This window comes from Neomonachus schauinslandi, chromosome 16 (genome assembly GCF_002201575.2).
Source record: "Neomonachus schauinslandi chromosome 16, ASM220157v2, whole genome shotgun sequence".
In the NCBI taxonomy this organism is placed as follows: Eukaryota; Metazoa; Chordata; class Mammalia; order Carnivora; family Phocidae; genus Neomonachus; species Neomonachus schauinslandi.
Window position 1 is genome coordinate 15,782,999 of NC_058418.1, and position 20,998 is coordinate 15,803,996.

Below are 20,998 nucleotides of genomic sequence, written 5' to 3' on the forward strand. Positions count from 1 at the left end.
CCTTCCCCCTCTCATGCTCTCTCTCTCTCATTCTCTCTCTCTCAAATAAATAAATAAAATCTTAAAAAAAAAATAAATAAACAAGAAAAAGGATTTTTCCATAACATCTTATAATAATAAATATTTCCTTCTTGGAAAACAGAATTAGAACCAGGAACTAAAACATGGCTGGATCTGGGAACAAGAGAACTTCAGAACTGGAAAGATGAAGGCTGGGCCTTCATTTTACTGTAATTTTTAAAAAACAAACTCAAGCTTACAGAATAGTTGGAAATACAGTGGAAAGACATGCCCCATACCTGAATACTTCAGAGTGTGTTTCTCACAAACCAAGGACATTCTCACATATGACACAATACAACCATCACCATCAAAATCAGGAAATTAATATTGATACACTATTACCTATCCTCAAACATACCATGTGAATTTTGCCAATTGTCCCAATGATGTCCTTCATGGCAAAATGAGTTCAATATCATGTCATGTCTCCTTAGTTCATTCCGTCTGAATCACTTCTTCAATACTCTTTGACTTCCATGAATTTGACAATTTTGAAGATTATGGGCCAGTTACTTTGTGGAATAACCCTAAATTTAGTATTGCCTGATACTTCCTCATGATTAGATTCAGATTATACATCTTTGGTGGGAAGGTCACAGAAGTAATACTATGTTCTCAGTGTACTGTATCACGTTATACACAACTTGTCCCATTATTGATGATATTCACTTAGATCATTAAATTAAGGTGGTGTCTGTCAGACTTAGCTAAGGAAGAAAGCTTAAGAGGATTTAAGTAAATATTCCATTCATCAAATTTTCAATATATTTATTTTTTATATCAGTATGGATTCATGGTTTCTCACTGTTGGAGAAGGGAGTTACAAATATTGAGAAGGGAAAAACTAGAATAAATACTGTGGTGTTAGAATGAAATTAGAGGAATCAGTGTGAACTCGTGGTTTCTAATATATACAGTTAAATATAGAAATAAGTAAAGATGCTTAGATTTTGGCTCCTAAATACTATTTCCTACTTAAAAGGATATTGAGGGGCACCTGGCTGGCTCAGTTGGAGGAGTGCAACTCTTGATCTCAGGGTCATGAGTAGGAGCCCCATGCTATTCCATCATGTGGATACAGAATGATTTACTCATAAATTATCTATTATTGTATATGAACTCTGGGCCAGGTCTTTATACTACATAATTCTCCTTATCTCTAAGTATATCCATAAAAAAATATCCAGAAGTAAAATCACTGAAAGTTAAAGGTCATTCCCAGATATTACATAGTTTTTGATTCTAAATAAATCATTCTAAATCTTTTGAGGTTAGACTCCCTTTGGTGGATATTATGAAAATAAACATTCCTCTCCTCCTAAGATGGAACTGGACTTTTGGGGTCCACCTAAACACTGTCCAATAAAAACATAATACAAGCCATACATGTTAAATTTTCTTATAGCCATATTTTTTAAAGTAATAGAAGATAAAATGAATTTTAATAATATACATTATTTAATCCAATATTTTCAAATATTATTTCATCATGCAATCAATATAAAAGAATTATTCATAGGATATTTTACATTCTTTGTTTCCTGCTAGGTCTTTGAAATCTGAATGTATTTTATACTTACAGCCCATCTCAATTCTGATCAGTTACATTTCAAGTGCTCAATGGCCACTTGTGGCCAGTAGCTACCATATTGCACAGCACAGGCTCAGTATTATAGCTCCCATCTTTCACTGTGACAGGAACACCTAGGGAAAAGATTACTGAATGATCTTGATTAAGAATTCTCACGAGAAGGAAAACAAACACTCTCATGCTCTGAAAAAATAAGAAGTCACTTTCAGGAAAGAAAACAGCCACTAACCTCAGAGTTTATAGATCACCATTTTTTTCCTTGTCCTCTGGGCACCTTTCTTGGAAATGGGCAGAAATAGGAGAAGGAATCATGAAATATGGGCCCCTGCTTGTAACCCAGAGTGACCCAGAAAAATCACAGCCTCTGGGGATTAACATAAGAATAAAAAAAAAAAAATCACAGCCTCAATCCTTCCCCACTTGTCACAGACCCACAGAGGGAATCTGGGCAAGCAGGCCCTCCCAGGATTAGAGAAGAACCGAATTCCTCTACAAGGTGGTCCAAGGTAGGGCAATTCAGAGGGTATAGGGGAATCTCCTCCTCCTATTCCAGAGTTAAACTGGTGGAAACCTCCAACTCTAAGTTTCATTTTAAGACCTGGCATAGAGCATGGAGACCCTTCACCTCAAAACTTTACTCTAGGCTCATGTTCTTCCTTGGGGGTGATTTCTATGAAACTCTCCTGTCACAATAAGGTGAGAGGGTAGAGGGGCAGCAGAGACCACACAGTCAGAAACTTCCAGAAATCTAACACTCACAGTTAGCCTCCGGGTGCACATCACTCCCATAATGCCCAATCTGTGTCAGCTCCTAATAGGATATGGCTTGGAGATGCCAAGAGAAAACTGTACAGGTCCTGCTCGCATGAGGGTGTAGTGGCACTGTTGTGAAGCGAGGGGACAGGCCTGGGAGAAAAACAGGGGATTGGCACTAATACCAACCCCAGAAACACAGAAATAAGAATCTGTACCCATCCCCTGCCAGTTACATTCCTATGGTCAAATGCTCACAACTTCCTCACGATCTTCAAAATCCCCAAAAGTACCATTGCACAGCCAATAGAGATCCCAGAAACACTGAAATGAAGACAGAAACCTCTCACACCCACTCGCCTCACAGCCAAACTCTAATATTGTGACACAGGGTAACCACACTCATAGTCGCCTTCAGAGAGACGCAAAAGCAGCCACAGAAACACTATCACGCTGTCATAATCCAACCAACCCATATCCCGGAGACACAATTATGGAGATTTAAAAAAAAAAATGGGGCAACTGGCTGGCTCAGTCAGTGGAGCATGCGACTCTTGGTTTTGGCGTTGTAAGTTCGAACCCCACATTAGATGTAGAGAGATTACTTTAAAATCTTAAAAACCGGGCACCTGGGTGGCTCAGTTGGTTAAGCAACTGCCTTCGGCTCAGGTCATGATCCTGGAATCCCGAGATCGAGTCCCGCATCGGGCTCCCTGCTCAGCAGGGAGTCTGCTTCTCCCTCTGACCTTCCCCCCTCTCATGCTCTCTCTATCTCATTCTCTCTCTCAAATAAATAAATAAAATCTTAAAAATCTTTTTTTTTTTTTAAAGATTTTATTTATTTATTTGACAGAGAGAGACACAGCGAGAGAGGAAATACAAGCAGGGGGAGTGGGAGAGGGAGAAGCAGGCTTCCCGCGGAGCAGGGCGCCCGATGCGGGGCTCGATCCCAGGACCCTGGGACCATGACCTGAGCCGAAGGCAGACGCTTAACGACTGAGCCACCCAGGCGCCCCAATCTTAAAAATCTTAAAAACCAAAAACAAACCCCAGGTATGGAGATTATGCTCATACCATCTCCACTGCTCTTCACCTCCAAACCCTTACCAAAATAAATAACACAAATGGTGACATGCAGTCACACACAATCACATTCACACAGCCGTACCACACTACACTTCCACTAGCTGAACAATACAAATATAAAGCAACCCCTCCAATACATAGTCAATAACACAGACAAGAGACACACACAGTCCACGTCGTCACAAACGGTCACACGCATAATCCTGCAGTCACAATCATGCAAGAGTCACACAGCCAGCCAGTGCCTCACCCCACCCCACCCCCCGTGCGCGCGCGCGCGCACGTCCCCGCCGCCGGCTCCGCGCTCCCTCACCGACCGCCTCTCGAGGGTGGGTTCGGCCGGCTTCAAACTGCACAAACGAAGCTCCCGCGAGGCCGCAGCCTGGCTCCTAAGCGAGGGCTCTGGGACAGAGAGTAGCCTTGGGCACAGAGGCTTCTCGGTAATGTAGCCCTGAGCCCCGAAAGCCGCGGACCGCGCCAAGATGGGCTGTAGATTCTGCCCGGAGACTGGAGTTGCCCTGAACTGCGGGGCCTGAGGAGACCCTGAGTTCAACTCACCCTGGGCACCAGAGATTTAGCCAAAGCACGAACTGGGGCAGGTGGTAGCCTCGAGAAGAAGGTTCCAGGAAATGGAGGCCAGGGCTAGATGTCACTTAGAGGCGCGGTGGACCCTGTGAAATGGAATCGTGAGTGGAGCCAGCCTCGCCCGCCTGGCCTGCGCTCCCCTCCGTGACACCTCCGTTGCAGTGGCTGTCCCCGCGCAGAGCAGGCCCCTCCGCCCAGAACTGAGCCTCTTTCCTCGGCTGGGACAATTCACGCCCCCAGAAGCGAATCAGTGCGCTGCGAAGACGTGTGGTAGTCCCAGGGAAGGGGAAAACCCGTGCAGCTCTAAACCGAGGCCATGGTCATGGGAAGTGGAGGGAGGCAACTGCCAAAGGGATTCAAAGGACAGTGTGCGATCCTTAGCGACAGACCCTATGACTCTGCTTAAATACTGATACATTACATCTGTAGGGGGCAATGCGGGAGGCTCCATTTCAAACTGGGTCAAAAAATCAGAAGAAATAAAATAGGGGCGGCTGGCTTGCTCAGAGGTGGAGCAGGGGACTCGATCTCGGGATTATGAGTTTGAGCCCCAGGTTGGGTGTAGAGATGACTTAAAAATAAAATCTTAAAAAAAAAAAAAAAAAGAAAGAAAGAAAACAAAAAGTCAAATAAGAGAATTAGAATTTCAGAAGTTTTCTAGCCACTGAACAGGATAACAGGAATTTAAGAAAAGGGAACAGAGGAAATAAAATACTGAAACTGATCAATACAAGAAAATGTCCTAAAATTGACAGACATGAGTCAATAAGAGGAAAGCCCATGGAGAACCAAGCACCACTGAACGAAAAAGATCCATTCTAAGGCATGTAATTAGACAATATCAAAGCATCAGGGATGGCTGACTTCCACTACTACCCAACATGAAATAAAGCCATTACAGAGTATCCAATAACTACTTAACACTCTGGACAGGATACAAAAAGCAACCAACCAAGGACTCAGAAATGTAAATAATTGCAAGTGGAAGGGGCCGGGGCTGGATAAAAATTTGAAGAATGAACAATGCAGAGGTATGTTAGCTGGGGTATTTTTCTTCCCCATCTCCTGGTTTTGCCTGGAAGGAGGGCATGTCCCAGAACTGTATAATTAGTGCAAACAGCAAAAGCTGTAAGCGAAATCCCTTCTCTCTAGGCAGAGGACTAAAAAAAGAGGCTCCTGAATGGGAGTGGGGTGAAATTTCCCCTTTTTTTCTCTACTGACTTTGCACCAACATCATCACTGCAGGTCCTGAGGCTGCAGGTCCACTACAGTAGCTGTCAGCAGAACCAAGAAAAGAGGTCCACAGGGTCACCACAAGGTGAGTTGTATGACAGCTTGGGGGAGGGGGACAACCAAAACTTTGACAGAAACCCACTCTTCCTAACCTGAGGACTGGCAAAAGTGGCCGCTGGCAGTCATAGGATGGGGGGAATATCCTGGATGAGAGACCTAGAGAAGGGGATCCCCTGACTCTGAATGAACTGGTAGGAGACCCAGACTCCCTCTCAAGCTGTACAGGAATAGAACAGACTCAAAGACGCATAATAAAGGCTCTGAGAAGTGAGCTGTGATATAAACCACTACACAAGTCCTAGACTAAGGTCAGAGTGGCATATATGTGGGCATGCCCAAAGCAGCATAGTAAAGCCTTTGAAAACTGAACTGATATTGAATCCATGACCCACAGAAGGTTAAACAGAACATTCAGTGTGAACCTAACTGGGTATACTGCCTGCTAAAATTATTAATATATATATATTATCCAGATGATTTTATCAGAGTACAGAGTCCCAGGTAATAATATTAATATTAAAAATGGGGCTGGGTGGCTCAGTTGGTTGGGCGACTGCCTTCGGCTCAGGTCATGATCCTGGAGTCCCGGGATCGAGTCCCGCATCGGGCTCCCTGCTCCGCAGGGAGTCTGCTTCTCCCTCTGACCCTCCTCCCTCTCATGCTGTCTCTCTCTCTGTCTCAAATAAATAAATAAAATCTTTAAAAATAATAATAATAATATTAAAAATGTCCAGGATATAATCCAAAAATTACTTGATACAAAAAGAACCAGGAAGGGGCGCCTGGGTGGCTCAATCAGTTAAGCGTCTGCCTTCGGCTCGGGTCATGATCCCAGGGTCCTGGGATCAAGCCCTGCATCGGGCTCCCTGCTCCACGGGAAGCCTGCTTCTCCCTCTCCCTTTGCTTCCTGCTCCCCTGCTTGTGCTCTCTCTCCTTCTCTCTCTAATAAATAAATAAATCTTAAAAAAAAAAAAACGAACCAGGAAAATATGGTCAATTATCAAGGGAAAAGAAAAATCAATGGATGCCAAAGTCAAGATGACTCAAATGAGCCTGAGTGGCTCAGTTGTTAAGCCTCTGCCTTCGGCTCAGGTCATGATCCCAGGGTCCTGGGATCGAGCCCCGCATCAGGCTCCCTGCTCGGCAGGGATCCTGCTCTCCCTCTCCCACTCCCACTGCTTGTGTTCCTGCTCTCACTATCTCTGTCTCTGTCAAATAAATAAAATCTTTAAAAAAAAAAAGATGACTCAAATGTTAGAATTATTAGACAAATTATCAGATTAAGACTTTAAGACAGTTAACACTATGCTACATTTGACTCTTTAACTGAATGGAACCACAGAAGTTCTCAAAAAAGACAAACACTATAAAAGGATCCAAAGGAAAATATTAAAACTGAAAAATGTAATACCTGGAATAAAAAAAGAATTAGATGGACTCAATAGCAGAATGGAGATAACAGAAGAGTCAGTGAACTTGAACTTGAAGATCAGTGAAAAGTATCCAATCTGGGATGCCTGGGTGGCTCAGTCAGTTAAGCATCTGCTCTCGGCTCAGGTCATGATCTCAGGGTCCTGAGATCGAGTCCTGCATCGGGCTCCTTGCTCAGTGGGGAGCCTGCTTCTCCCTCTACCTGCCACTCCCCCTGCTTGTGTTCTCTCTCTGACAAATAAGTAAAATCTTAAAAAAAAAAAAAAAAAAAAAGTATGCAGTCCAAAGAACGGAGAGAAAAAGACTGAAAAACAACAACAAAACAGATCCTTTAGCAACCTGTGGGACAAGAGCAAATGCTCTAAAATTTGTGTCATTGGAGTTCCAGAAATTGAGGAGGGAGAGATTGAAAAAAAAAAAATATGTAAAAAAATAATGGCTGAAATTTGGTGGAAAACATAAATTTACAAGTTCAAGGAGTTCAGTAAACCTCAAACAGGATAAACACAAAATCATGCCCAGACACAACATCAAATTGTTTAAACAAAATATTTTGAAAGCAGCCAAAAAAAAAAAAGAACACATTACAAATAGGGGAAAAATGATTCAAATGGTTGTGGATTTCCCATCAGAAACCTTAAAGACCAGAAGACAGGAAAGCAGTATATTTAAAGAGCTGATTTAAAAAAAAAAAAGTGCCAATCTATAACACCAGTGGAAATACCTTGGGAAATAAGGTGAAATAAAGACATTCTTAGATGATGGAATATTAAGAAAATTCATTGCCAGCACCCTACTCTAAAAGCATTGCTAAAGAAATTCTTAAAATGGAAGAGAAATGAAAGAAGGGGGAAACTTGGAACTTCAGAAAGTAAGAAAAAGCAACATAAATGGTAAATACTGGGGAAAATATGAGACTATTTTTCCCTTCTGAAATTATTTAAAATATGTATAACTTCAAAAAGTATTACATGGGGCACCTGGGTGGCTCAGTCGGTTAAGCGTCTGCCTTCGGCTTAGGTCATGATCCCAGGGTCCTGGGATCGAGCCCCGCATCGGGCTCCCTGCTCAGCGGGAAGTCGGCTTCCCCCACTCCCTTTCCCTCTGTGCTCTCCCTCAAATAAAATCTTTTTTTAAAAAAAGTATTACATTGTCTGGTAGGGTTTTCATTATATGTAGATGTAGTACATATGACAACTGTAAAATGAAGTGGGGAGGCTTTAAGGCTTATACATGTACTTGAAGTTGTCAGATATTAACTTTAAGTAAACGGTGACAACACAAGAATGTATGTTGTAATAACTAGAGGAACCACTTTTAAAAATACAAAGAAATTGGGGCACCTGGGTGGCTCAGTTGGTTAAGCGACTGCCTTCAGCTCAGGTCATGATCCTGGAGTCCCGGGATCGAGTCCCACATCGGGCTCCCTGCTTGGCGGGGAGTCTGCTTCTCTCTCTGACCCTCCCCCTCTCATGCTCTCTCTATCTCATTCTCTCTCTCAAATAAATAAAATCTTTAAAAAAAAAAATACAAAGAAATAAAGCCAAATAGACAATACATAAGCTCTCATTCTCTCTCTAAGATAAATATTTTTTTAAAAAGAACTGCCAATCAATAATTCTCTTTCTAGTGAGAATATCCTTTAGGAATTAAGGTGAAATAAAGGTGTTCTTGGAGAATACCTTTGGTGAATACCTTGATGAATTTTCTTCTTGGAAGGAAAAGGAAGAGAATTCATTGCCAATATCCCTACTTTGAAGGAAATGCTAAAGTTCATCAGGCTGAAGAAAAATAAATGGGAAACTTGGAACTTAAGAAATAAAAGATGACCAACAAGAGTGGTACATACCTGGATAAATATAAAAACATTATTCATCCCTTTAAGAGTTGTCAGTGTATATAGATATAACACTAAACATAGAGATTTTAACGGGACTTTATGGTTGTGAGGCTTACATTCTTTTTTTTTTTTTTTTTTAAAGATTTTATTTATTTATTTGAGAGAGAGAGAATGAGAGACAGAGAGCATGAGAGGCAGGAGGGTCAGAGGCAGAAGCAGGCTCCTCGCTGAGCAGGGAGCCCAATGCGGGACTCGATCCAGGGACTCCAGGATCATGACCTGAGCCGAAGGCAGTCGCTCAACCAACTGAGCCACCCAGGCGCCCGTGAGGCTTACATTCTACTTAAAGTAGTAAAATATCAACTCTACATGGACTGGGAGAACTTAGATATGGATACAGATCCTCCTTGACTTGTGATGGGTTTACATCCAGATAATCTCATCATAAATTGAAAACATCATAAGGCAAAAATGCATTTAATACAATTAACCTATCAAACATCACAACTTAGCCTAGCCTACCTTTTTTTTTTTTTTTAAGATTTTATTTATTTGACAGAGAGAGATAGCAAGAGCAGAAACACAAGCAGGGGGAGTGGGAGAGGGAGAAGCAGGCTTCCCATGGAGCAGGGAGCCCCATGTGGGGCTCGATCCCAGGACCCTAGGATCATGACCTGAGCCGAAGGCAGACGCTTAACGACCGAGGCACCCAGGCGCCCCTAGCCTAGCCTAGCCTAGCCTACCTTAAAGATGCTCAGAACACTTACAGTTGGGCAAAGTCATCAAACACGAGCCTCTTTTTATAACAAAATGTTGAATATCTCATAATTTGTTGAACACTGTACTGAAAGTGAAAAACAGAATGGTTATATAGGTACAGAATGGTTCCAAGTGAATTGGTTGATTACCCTCATGCCCAACTGGGGTCTGTGGCTCACTGCTGCTGGTAAAATCTAACCTAGAGAGGGAAACTCTGGGTTGAACAGTTTTTTCTTTCATCATTTGAAAAATGTGCCATTTTCTCCATGACTTCTGATGAGATATCTGCTGTCAAATTGTTTTCCTTCTATAAGTAAGGTGTCATTTCTCTCACTGCTTTCAAGATTTTTTTCTTTATATTTAGTTTTCAGAAATTGGATTATAATGTGTCTTGGCTTGGATTTCTTTGGGTTTTTTTTTTTTTTCTTACCCCGTTTGGGTTTTGCTCAGCTTCTTGAATCTGCAGGTTATAGATGTATGTATTTTGCCATATTTGGGACATTTTTCAGCCATTATTTCTTCAACTACTTATTTAGCCCTGACTTCCTTTTCTCCTTCTATGGGACTCCTGTGACAGGAATATTATATTTTTTCTTATAATCTCACAGGTCTCTAAGGCTCTGTTTCGTTTGTTTATCTGAGGTTTTGTTTTCAGTCTAGTTTCTCTCTGCTGTCAGACTGAATAATTTTTATTGTCTGTCTTCAAAGTCAATGAATCTTAAAAAAAATTTAATGAATCTTTCCTCTGTACTTTCCATACTGCCGTTGAGCCCATCCATTGTTTTATTTTTTTATATCAGTTATTATATATTTCAATTCTAAAATTTCCACTTAGTTCTCTTTATGTCGTCCATTTTTTGCTGAAATTTACTTTCTATTTTTCACTTATTTCAAGTGTTTTTGCAATTGCTAATTAGGGCATGTTAATAATGGTTGCTTTATTTTTTTATTTTTTAAAGATTTTATTTATTCATTTGAGACACAGAGATACAGAGAAAGAGAGCATGAGCAGGGAGAGAGGCAGAGGGAGAGGGAGAGGGAGAAGCAGGCTCCCTGCCGGGCCAGGAGTCAGGAGCCAGGACACCGATGTGGGGCTCGATCCTAGGACCCTGGGATCATGACCTGAGCCGAAGGCAGATGCCTAACCATCTGAGCCATGCAGGCGCCCCAATAATGGCTGCTTTAAAAGCTTTGTCAGATCATTGTAAGATCTCTGTCATCTGTGTTGTCATCTATTAATATTTTTTTTTAATTTTTAAGGTTTTTTTTTTTTTGAAGATTTTATTTATTTGACAGAGAGAGCACAGGCAGGGGGAGCGGCAGGCAGAGGGAGAGGGAGAAGGAGTCTCCCCGCTGAGCAGGGAGCCTGATGTGGGGCTTGATCGCAGGACCCCGGGATAATGACCTGAGCCGAAGACAGACACTTAACCAACTGAGCCACCCAGGCGCCCCTCTATTATTTTTTAAATATTTTATTTATTTATTTGACAGAGAGAGACACAGCGAGAGGGGGAACACAAGCATGGGGAGTGGGAGAGGGAGCAGGTTTCCCGCGGAGCAGGGAGCCTGATGCGGGGCTCGATTCCAGGACCCTGGGATCACGACCTGAGCTGAAGGCAGATGCTTAATGACTGAGCCACCCCATGCGCCCCATCTATTAATATTTTTGATAGACTATTTTTTAAAGCAGTTTTAGGCTCATGACAAAACATCTATTGATTTTTATTCAAGTTGAGATTTTCCTGGTCTGGGTATGATTTTTTACTGAAACGTGGACACTTTGGGCATTATGTTATGAGACTAGATCTTATTTAAACCTTCAGTTTTAGCTGGCTTCCTCTGACGTTGTTATGGTTGAGAGAGCAGAGATACCACCTTGTCTCTGCCAAATGTGGGTAGAAGTCTAGGATCTCCACTCAGGCTTCTTTGATACCTGCGAAGGGGAAGTCCTCCTAGTTATTGCTGAACAGGGACAGGAACAGGGACAAAAGTTCCAGCTCTCCATTAGGCATCCACTGGTAACCTCCCTGGCTGGGACAGATTGGACTATATCATTACTGGTTCCCAGTTTCCAGTCTTACTAAGCTGCTGCTTTCCTTGTTCTTTGGTTAGAGTGCAGGATTTTTTTTTTTAAGATTTTATTTATTTATTTGACAGAGAGAGACACAGCGAGAGAGGGAACACAAGCAGAGGGAGTGGGAGAGGGAGAAGCAGGCTTCCCGCTGAGCAGGGAGCCCGATGTGGGGCTCAATCCCAGGACCCTGGGATCATGACCCGAGCCAAAGGCAGACGCTTAATGACTGAGCCACCCAGGTGCCCCTAGAGAGCAGGCTTTTGCTGGGGCTTTTTTCCTACTGTCTACACCACTTGGCATTTCAGAGTTGCCAACTTCTTCAGCTCCAAGTGTGGGACATATGAGGCAAAAAAAAAAAAAAAACCTCCAAGAATCTCATCACCATGTTATTCCTTAGGTCCCATGGTCCCAACCCTGTGTCTTCTTTCCACTTTCAAAATCTTACGTTTGTTTTCTCTAAGCATCCAGGGTTTTATTTGTACTTAGGAGAAACAGGGAAAAGTACCTCTACTCAATCCTCCTTGAGGCAGGGAATCTTCCATTTTTGCTTTAATTATTACTTCCACCTTGTACATCTGTCCTTTTCTTCCCCTTTTATATGTCTATTGTACATATAGAGGATATTCTAGATCTATTTTTATATTTTTCCCTTTCATAATTTCAGTGTCATTTTTCTTGGTCTTGTGATAACTTACCAAGCTGTTAAGATTGATTTGGTACCCTGCCTATCTATTCATTATGCTAATTATAGTTCTTCAGTCAAATTGCTTCATTGTATTGGTCTCAGTTTGTTCACTTATAAAATAAAGGGGTTAGAAAAAAATAAAATAAAGGGGTTGCAATAGTCTTGAGCTTCCATTTCATCTCTAAAGATGCTCTTTTACAATAATGGTTTAAGAACTAATATTTAATTACTAGCTATGTAAATTTCTATTTCCTCATCTGTAAAATGAAAATGAGTGACCACATTTCATAGACTTGATACATTATAAGTTTTTAGAACAGTGTTTGGCAAATATTAAAGACTCAATTATTGGTAGTTACTATTTAGGAACCTATGATCTCTAAGTGTACAAAAGCAGGAATAGGAAAGGCTCAATGGAAGAATAACAGCTGAGGGCGCCTGGGTGACTCAGTTGGTTAAGCGACTGCCTTCAGCTCAGGTCATGATCCTGGAGTCCCTGGATCAAGTGACCCTCCCCCTCCTCATGTGCTCTCTCTCTCTCATTCTCTCTCTCTCAAATAAATCTTAAAAAAAAAAAGAACAGCTGAACTCTGCCTTTGATGGCAAATACATTTTGATAGCTGGTAATTAAGAATTATAATGGATGGACATTCCAAGCAGAGGAAAAAGCATAAGAAAAGTTGGTAATGTGGAAGAGTGCAAAGCAAGATCTGGGACCATCAGCAATCTATTTTTAGTTACTATATAAAGCACATGCTGACTGCCTTCGGCTCAGGTCATGATCCTGGAGTCCCAGGATCGGGCTCCCTGCTCAGCAGGGAGTCTGCTTCTCCCTCTGACTCTCCCCCCTCTCATATGCTCTCTCTCTCTCTCATTCTCTCTCTCAAATAAATAAAATCTTTAAAAAAAAACGAGTTATAAATTAGTGATAGGTAAAACTAGAAAAGTAGAAAGTGAACAAAATATGAAAGAACTTGAATAATGATATAAGGAATTCAGATTGTTCTTCACAAGAATTGAAGAAATAGGGGCAGCTGGGTGGCTAAGTCGGTTAATATCTGCCTTCGGCTCAGGTCATGATCCCAGGGTCCTGGGATTGACTCCCGCATGAGGCTCCTTGCTCAGCGGGGCGACTGCTTCTCCCTCTGCCTACCGCTCCCCCTGCTTGTGCTCTCTCCCTAATAAATAAAATCTTAAAAAAAGAATTGAAGGGGCGCCTGGGTGGCTTAGTTGGTTAAGTGACTGCCTTCGGCTCAGGTCCCTTCGACTGCTCGGCGGGGAGCCTGCTTCTCCCTCTGACCCTCCCCCGTCTCATGTGCTCTCTCTCTCTCATTCTGTCTCAAATAAATAAATAAAATCTTTTAAAAAAAATTGAAGAATTATAAACATTTATTCTTTGAATGGCAATGAGATAACCAAAGCCATCTTTTAGATTTCCCTGGGAGATACGTGGAGATTGCATTTACCAATGACCACATTCTATATGGCTCTATTATCATAAAAACTTTGCAGGGCGCCTGGGTGGCTCAGTTGGTTAAGTGTCTGACTCTTGGTTTTACCTCAGGTCATGATCTCAAGTCCTGGGATAGGGCCCCCCTGAGGGGTTCCGTGCTCCATGCTCAGTGGGGAGTCTGCTTCCCCCCTTCTCTCTCCCTCTGCCCTTCCCCCTGCTCGTGTAGTCTAAAATAAATAAATCTTAAAAAACAACTTAGCTTCTCCTGCCCTTTCCTTCCTAGATTATGTATCTGACAGGAATCCTTGAATTATCTCAGTAACCCAGACAACCAAACATTTAACCATTTACACTTAAATGAAGTTAGGAAAAACTAAAACTGGTCTGGTTCCAGGTGAAAAAGATGGGTGTGACTGTCTGCAGTGGTTCAGAGAATTTACATAAGAAAGCCAACCAAACAGAGCTATGAAGCCCCTGCACCCCCACTTTTCAGACCTGTCAGCATAGCCACTGTTAGTCAACCATCCTCACACTTCCCCTCTACTACTGTCTGGGCCTATCATTTCATTTTGCCCTTAAAATTGCCAACCATATCACAAACATTGCATATGTGCTAAACCTCAACACTAAAAGTTCTACCTCCACTTTCTGCCTTAACTTAGCCACGCTTTTCCTAAGGATTTCTCTTTCCTATCGTCCACTAGAGTTGATGTTGCTCATTCCCCATGCCTCACAACCTATGGATCCCAGATGTCATTGTTTTGTTGCTTACATATTTGCATCCCTCATCCTCACAATGAAAGTCCTTCAGTGAGAGCTATGTTCTATGTTAATACCCCTTCCTATATTTTGAAATATTGTAATGTTCAAAACTCATTCTGGGAATATAGATTTGAGAAAAATTCACGCATCTAATTTTTTTTTTTTTTTTTAAGAAACTGATGCCTTCTAGCTAGATTTGCTCAAACTCATGCTGGCAATTTTAAGGACTTATGTATCTAAGCTTATTTTCACAGAAACTGCTGTTTGAGTTAGGTTTACTGATTTCCAGGTTGTGGGTTGGATTATGTCTCCAAAAAGATATGTTTAAGTCCTAACACTAGTATCCATGAATGTGACTTTATTTGGAAACAGGGTCTTTGCAGAGGTAATAAAGTTGAGATCATACTGCATCAGGATAAGCCCTAAATCCAATAATTCATGTCCTTATGAAAGAGAGAGGTTTGCAGACAGACAGAGGAGCCTAGGGGAAAGGGACCATGAAACTACAAAACCAGGAATGCCTGGGGCCACAAGAAGCAAGGAAGCATTCTTCCCCACAGCCTCTAGAGGGAGTATGTCCCAGATCACACCTACTGGTTTTGAACGTCTAGCCTCCAGAATGGGGAGAGAATAGCAAAATACCACAAACTTGATGGCTTGTTTTAAGTTTTGTGGTATTTTGCTCTGGCAGCCCTAGAATACAAACACTCCTCATTCACTGAAAACCTTTACATTCGTTTTGAATTTCCTCTATCTTTAGTTCATCATCATCTGCATGGAAGACTTACCCAATTGGCCAGTCCTCTTCTCACATATATTTTCACAGTGGTAAAGAACAGTGATGAATGAGAACATATCATGTGGATTACAAACTTAAGGGGCGCATGGGTGGCTCAGATGGTTAAGCGTCTGCCTTCGGCTCAGGTCATGGTCCCAGGGTCCTGGGATCAAGCCCCGCATCAGGCTCCCTGCTCAGCGGGAAGCCTGCTTCTCCCTCTCCCACTCCCTCTGTTTGTGTTCCCTCTCTCGCTGTGTATCTCTCTGTCAAATAAAATCTTTGACAGGCGCCCCAGCATATAGCTGCTTTAAAACAAAAAAGCAAAAAAAACACCCAAACCCATCCTTTCACAATCTTTGATCCTAACTGAAAAGTTGAGCCCATTTACACTTATTGGGATTAATGATACATTTAGATTTATTTCAAATATTCATTATGGTTTCTACTTAACTTTTTTTTTTTTCCCCCACTTTCCTGCCTTTCTTTGGGTTGGTTCTTTTCTCATTCCATTTTCTTCTACTTTAGAAGTTCTCTTTCCCTGCTGCCTCTCCCTCTTAGTGGCTACCCTGGCTACTTTAACATGCACACTTAAGACAGTATGTATGCCATCCTCTTGAAATAAAAGGACCTTAGAGTGCTTTAACCTAATAACTTGCTCATAAAAGTTTGCTTCTCAAAACTTTTTTATTATTTTTAATTAAATTTTAAAAAATTTAAGTAGGCACCACATCCAGCATGGAGCCCAACACAGGGCTTGAATTCATGACTCTGAAATTAAGACCTGAGCTGAAATCAAGAGTCAGATGCTTAAATGACTAAGACACCCAGGTGCCCTTTTAATTTTATTTTTAAGATCTTATTTTAGAGATAGATAGCACGAGAAGTGGGAGGGGCAGGACAGAAAGAATCTCAGGCAGGTTTACACGGGACTCCGGGGCTCAATCTCACAACCCTGAGACCATGACCCGAGCCCAAACCAAGAGTCGGACACTTAACTGACTAGCCACCCGGTGCCCCCTTTTATTTATTTATTTTTTTTTAAGATTTTATTTATTTTTTAGAGAGCGAGCGAGAGAGAAACAGCATGAGAGGGGAGAGGGTCAGAGGGAGAAGCAGGCTCCCCGCTGAGCCGGGAGCCAGATGTGGGACTCGATCCCAGGACCCTGGGATCATGACCTGAGCCGAAGGCAGACGCCCAACCATCTGAGCCACCCAGGCGCCCCCCTTTTATTTTTTTTTAAAGATTTTATGTGAGAGAGAGAGGTAGAGAGGACAGGAGCAGGGGGGAGGGGCAGAGGGAAAGGGAGAAGCAGACTCCCCGCTAAGCAGGGAGCCCGACGCAGGGCTTGAACCCAGGACCCTGGGATCATGACCTGAGCTGAATGCAGACTCTCAACTGACTGAGCCACCCAGGCGCCCCTAATTTTATTTTTTTAAAGATTTTATTTATTTGACAGAGAGAGACACAGCGAGAGAGGGAATACAAGCAGGGGGAGTGGGAGAGGGAGAGAAGCAGGCTTCCCGTGGAGCAGGGCTCGATCCCAGGTCCTGGGATCATGACCTGAGCCAAAGGCAGATGCTTAACGACTGAGTCACCCAGGCGCCCCTCTAATTTTATTCTTAAGTAAACTCTATACCCAACGTGGAGCTTGAACTCACAACCCTGAGATCAAGAGTCACATGCTCAGGACACCTGGGTGGTTCAGTTGGTTAAGCAATGGACTCTTGATTTCAGCTCAGGTCATGATCTCAGGGTTGTGAAGTTGAGTCCCACTTCAGGCTCTGCACTCAGAGGAGAGTCTGCTTGAGGATTCTCTCTCCCTCCTTCTGCACGCTCTCAATCTTTAAAAAAAAAAAAAAAAAGTCACATGCTCTACTGAATGAGTCAGCCAGGTGCCCCTGCTTCTCAAAATTTTAGTTCTTTTGTTAACTCCACAAAGTGGACATTACCATTGTTGCATAGTCACTATTCCTTAAAATATTTATGTTGAAAAAATTTTTTGCATAAATATTTAACACTTGGTATATTTTGTCTGGTCTCCAGTATTTTCTTGTTATCACATATCAACTTATTTTCTACAAGATTCCTGATGTAGCATTGCCAGAAATTCCCTGGCTCCATATTAATTCTACAGCTAATGAAGATTTGCCCAAAAGTTCATTCCTCCAACCATCTGCATTTTATCTTTTAGTTCTTTAGGAGAATAATCTCATTATATAGAACTTTTATTCAATAACAAACTCTCATTAATTCCCTTTCATTTAGCAGGTTATCTGAGTAAGTTTCTCAAATGTGATTAACATCTGAAATCATTGGAGAAAAGTTACCATTAGTATGTTCTTGGCCAACTCCATAAAACCCAGGGGTTTTCTGCAGTTCAAACTGGATACATCTTAGGGATGTATGAAATGAGGATTGCTTGATGAGGAAAAGGGGATTTTTTTTTTAAAGGTTTTATTTATTTATTTGACAGAGCCACAGCGAGAGAGGGAACACAAGCATGGGGAGTGGAAGAGGGAGAAGCAGGCTTCCCGCTGAGCAGGGAGCCCGATGTGGGGCTCGATCCCAGGACTCTGGGATCATGACCTGAGCAGAAGGCAGACGCCCAATGACTGAGCCACCCAGGCGCCCCGAAAAGGGGATTTTTAATGAAAAATTTAACAGCCTTCATTTTACTGGGGATCCATGAGCATGTTTCAACTCTTAAGTATAACATACCTCCTATTATCTCCTCAAATCTTACATTCCAGCTTTCATTCTAACTAAACAACTTTATCTGATAGTTCAGAACTCCTTTTATTCTTCCCATATTTTCAGATGTGCTTGCACTGATGCTTACATTCTCTTCCTTCCTGTTCAGATAAAATAAGCCAGTTCCTACCAACCACCAGCTGGGTCATCTATGCAACAGCTCATCTTCTCTTAGCCACTCAAATATTGTGTACTGAAGTTACCTTACGGGGGCATTGCCATCTGTTTATAAATATACTCTATATATTCTATCTTTAATAAAAACCAAAAACCCTTCCTTAATCTCACATCTGCCTCAACCTGACTCACTCTGGGCTTCCAGCAAGATATTTCAAGTAATCTATACTTGCTGTCACCTCTTCCTATCTTTGTTCACTATCTCAGTCTAATAGTGACAAACATTTATTGAGCATTTATTATGTACAGAGAGTAAGATTTTCTTTAATGTTAATTATTTAATTACAACAACTGTATGAGATGATGCACTACTGATAAGGCAACTGAGGCACAAATGTTACAAAACTTGCAGAAAGCCTCAAAAACAGTAGCAGGGGCGCCTGGGTGGCTCAGTCATTAAGCGTCTGCCTTCGGCTCAGGTCATGATCCCAGGGTCCTGGGATCGAGCCCCGCGTCGGGCTCCCTGCTCTGCAGGAAGCCTGCTTCTCCCTCTCCCACTCCCCCTGCTTGTGTTCCCTCTCTTGCTGTGTCTTTCTGTCAGATAAATAAAATCTTAATAATAATAATAATAATAATAGCAGGTAGGCTGATAGCAGAGCCATACTCTTACCGATTTATCCTATGCTGCTCCAATCTGGTTTAGGACCCCACCAGTCCACCAAACAGGCTTTTCAAAAGGTCTACAATGGCCTATAAATTGCCAAACCTAAAAGACATCATGTGCTCACCTTACTCAATTTTGTAGAAGCTATCAACAGAATGATTATCTTTCTCTCTTGGCTTCTGAGACACCAAACTCTAGATATCCTTTCTCCTTAGCACAGGAGATTGGCCACTTTTCCTTTTTCTACATGGTTCCTAAACATCGGAGTGCCAAGGCTCCAAACTAAGCTTTCTTGTTTTCTCAAACACATACTTTCCCGGAGTGATCTTATCCTATCACCTAACACTATCTAAAAGGTTGATTCCAAAGTTAGTGAGTGGTCTCCTCTTATTTCCACATAGTATCAAACAAGCTTTTCAAATCTAATGTACCCATAATGGATTCTTTTCCCTCCTGAAATGCTTCTCCACAGCCTTCAACATTCTTTAATTAACCAGTTATACATTTAAGAAGTTGGCATTGTGCTTGAGGTCTTCCTGTTATCATGCACCTCAGTAAATCCTGTTAGCTCACCTCCAAAAAAACCCAGATTTATCCATTTCTATCTCCAATGAAGCATCTCTGTCCTAACCTCTATCACCTCGTGTCAGTGATTATTCAACTCTTAAATGGTCACCCTGCCTCTACTCGTTCCCATTTCAATCCACTCTTCAAAAGCATCAAATGATCAAGTGTCAAAATGTTAGTCATATCACTGCCATACTCATTTTGATTCTCGTTGCATTTAATAAAGTCCAAGCCTTTGTTCAACACGTCCTATGATCCTTACATCTTATGCTCCATGTCTGTATCTTCAACCACATCCCACAAAACTTTCCCTTCCTACTAGTGCATTATTTTCCTTGTTTATCACAAAATAAAAAATGTAACAACTCCCCACCCCCAACAAGAGCACTCAGGCGGTTGGGCGACTGCCTTCGGCTCAGGTCATGATCCTGGAGTCCCTGGATCGAATCCCGCATCGGGCTCCCTGCTCAGCAGGGAGTCTGCTTCTCCCTCTGACCCTCCCCCCCTCTCATGTACTCGCTCTCTCTCATTCTCTCTCAAATAAATAAAATCTTTAAAAAAAAAAAAATCTCAAAAGGGCAGCAGCATGTTGTCTTGATACTGTGTATCTAATGTCTAGCATGTAATAGGTGGTAAGCAAGTATTTGTCAAAAGTTTGCAAAAGGGGCACCTGGGTGGCTCAGTCGTTAAGCGTCTGCCTTCAGCTCAGGTCATGATCCCAGGGTCCTGGGATCGAGCCCCACATCGGGCTCCTTGCTCAGCGGGGAGCCTGCTTCTCCCTCTCCCACTCCCCCTGCTTGTGTTCCCTCTCTCGTTGTGTCTCTGTCAAATAAATAAAATCTTTAAAAAAAAAAAAAAAAGAAAAAAATTCTCAGCTCCCACTTCAGATTTACTGAATCAGCACCTCTGGAGGTAAAGCTCAAGCAGCAAGCACTTTCGGTGACTCTAATGTACACTGAAGTTTAAGAATCACTGACTTTGATGAAAACACTGGGGAAAAAAAGTAAGGCTAAATAAATGCCAGCTTATGTTATCATTACTTTGTATGACAAAAATCACATTTAACTTTGTTATTCATTGGTGGAAAATAGTAACATTACAAAGCCAGTTTTTTTCACAAAATAGCTTGTGTTGGAGCTAGTATTTTAGACACAGAACACCTTAAATTTGAAATACATATGCAATCAAGGAAAGCAAAGAAAGTGTTGCTTACCGTAACAGACACAACTAAGGAATACCTTAAATGGTAGATTAAGGTTGACTGATAATTAGGACATTTTAGAGGTTTTTTGTTGTGCTTGGGGTAAATAAAGGAGACTGTTTAGTGGCCCTTACATGGTTTGGGTATTATAGACGGTATTTATCCAGGCAATGTGGGATTAACCAAGATTTATCTTACAAATCTTGTCTAATGATTCAGGTGTCCAACTGTCAAGTCACTTACCAATTAGAATGAAGTAAGATAGACGTACTTGGGGGTTCAGATCACCCACCTCCTGACATGCTGAGTAATAACAATTCTGAACTTCAGATTCAATTTTCCTCTATGGGTCAGTACAACCAGTCTTGCTCTGTGGGGGAGGAGTCCTAGGCCATAGCCAGTGAACACATAAGGCATTCCCCTGGTTTTGTCTTAGGGTCAGGCTTTAATTACTCTGTTGACTCCAAAGCTGCACAAACAGGAGCAGAGTTAAGAGTTAAGTGAAGCAAGACAGATAAAAGAGAAAAAAATACTTTAGGAAAAT

At 41.9% G+C, this 20,998-nt stretch overlaps 1 protein-coding gene across 1 annotated transcript in view; it reads left to right on the top strand.

The window, feature by feature from the left end:
• LOC110590097 (zinc finger protein 567) overlaps window positions 1-20,998 on the top strand; it is a 156,349-nt gene that overhangs the window by 78,778 nt on the left and 56,573 nt on the right.